Below are 2500 nucleotides of genomic sequence, written 5' to 3' on the forward strand. Positions count from 1 at the left end.
CTGAACTATTAAGGATTTATGAGGAACACTCTCAAGAAATTATTAAACATTAGTATTTCTCCGGCGGATCACTAGTGAACATTCATCGTTCATACCCTCCCCCTAGGAAAGGGGGGTTATTATATTATAATATATTATATTATATTAAATTATATTATCTCTGCTAACATCAATACTGAATTTCGGAAATTAATGTTAGTTTTAGTACATTTATGAGGGTTTCAGCTAAGGTTTATAAGAACTCTGGGAGAAGAACCTACTCCCAACAGATTTGCCACAAATCAGAAGGTTGACTTTATCTTCAATCGTCTACCAACAATAGAAAAAGCGTGTAGCCAGTCTCTCTCTCTCTCTCTCTCTCTCTCTCTCTCTCTCTCTCTCTCTCTCTCTCTCCTCTCTCTCTCTCTCTCTCTCTCTTCATATATATATATATATATATATATATATATATATATATATATATATATATATATGCGTGTGTGTGTATATAGTATATATATCCATGTATATATATAAATATATATATATATGTATATATATACAGTGTATTATTTAAATTTATATGTATGTATATATATATATATATATATATATATATATATATATATATATATAAATATATACAGGTATGTATTCATATATATGTATATATATGTAGATAAATGTATATATATATATATATATATATATATATATATATATATATATATATATATATATATATATATATATCGATTATTTTCGATCTTAGTTCATTCCCAATGGTTAAAGTAACTGTAACTTCGTATTCTCTTTTTCTATCATTATTTCTTGAATTCTTCTTTTATCCTATTTCTACATCATCTGCCCTTCTGCCGACTCGTGTTTCATCAATAACCCCTTACCATTCAGAAACGTTAATTGTGACATTCACTTCATTTCTTACGTTCCCGCAACGTTACAAAGCTATTGAGGATCCACGTCGGTGAAAGGTGATGCGCTGGAATCTGTCGTTTATTTATTTATCTGTTTGTTAACTTATTTATTTCTTGTGGTTAAGACGTCAGGATAGCAATGTCTGCCAATTTTACGCTGATGAGTTTCTCTTATTGAAGCGATGGTAAAGTCACATTTGATTACGAGATAGGTTTGACGGTTCAGGCAAGGCAGAGGTTGGCCAAGAAGTCCACATTCTTGGAAGTGAAGAATGTGAGTGTGAATGTAGGTTAAGGCAGGAAAGGGACTTGCGGTTTGTTACAGATTGTTTCAAAATAAATCAATTTTGCAGATCATTGACTGGATAAAAGTAGCAGCATCCTTAAAATTGACCAGGATTATTTCATTTGCTGATACTTGGATCTGTAACATAATTTTCGGATACCTTAATGGGTGGTTATATAACATTCATGAAAGAGGAATATTAGATGAAGTTGAAATCACCATTATAAGCTAAATATGATTTTATTTTTATCTTAAAAGAAATATTATATAGTCAACATATATATATATATATATATATATATATATATATATATATATATATATATATATATATATATATATATATATATACAGTATATATATATAATATATATATATGTATTTATATATATAATATACTGTATGTACATATGTATATTATATACCGTATATGCATATATATACTGACACACACACATATTTATATATATATATATATATATATATATATATATATATATATATATATATATATATTTATATGATATATATGTGTATATATGCATATATATATATATATATATATATATATATATATATATATATATATATATAATATATATATATACATATATGTATATCCAGGTTAACATATAATCTAAAGTTAATCTTAGATGCAGCTAACGTCCCACTATAGGTATCATCGAAATACATTTTCAATCAAAATCCCCTCATTTGTAGTGAATAATCCTATACAAGCGAACCCTCACATGTCTTCAATAACTAAGCATCAGTCGTGATAACGTTGTCTTTTAAAATCTCTCCCACAAGAAACTTCTTTGTAACTTTAATAAAGAGAAAACATTAGCAAAATACAGAGGAGAAAATGACTGATCTCAGGAGACCCCAAGACCCGATGGTCCTTACAAAAAAAAAAGAAATGCAAAAAATAATCTAGTGAAAGTATCTGGTTAGGAGTGTCTGAATACTCAATGAATGTGAAATATGAAAAGATAATTGAACAGACGAAGAAAGCTGACTTTCAGTAAATTGAGTTGGTTTGGCAAGATTACCTAACTACTTGGAGGATATAATTATTAGAGGCTTAGTTTAGACTTACCTTGGCTACGTGGGAAAAAATAAGAAAATTAAAAAAGCATTACAGAGGAAAAAGTTTGACATTGAGGGACTTTTTTTTCTTTTACCTCAGAGTGCGTATGAGGATAGGGGTCACCATGGGATGGGGTGATAGTAGGGAGCAAAAGAATGAAGCGTAGGTTCTGGATAGGAGAAGACAATGTAAGGAGACAGTGATTGGAAT

Source organism: Palaemon carinicauda, chromosome 28 (assembly GCF_036898095.1).
Source record: "Palaemon carinicauda isolate YSFRI2023 chromosome 28, ASM3689809v2, whole genome shotgun sequence".
NCBI classification, from domain to species: domain Eukaryota; kingdom Metazoa; phylum Arthropoda; class Malacostraca; order Decapoda; family Palaemonidae; genus Palaemon; species Palaemon carinicauda.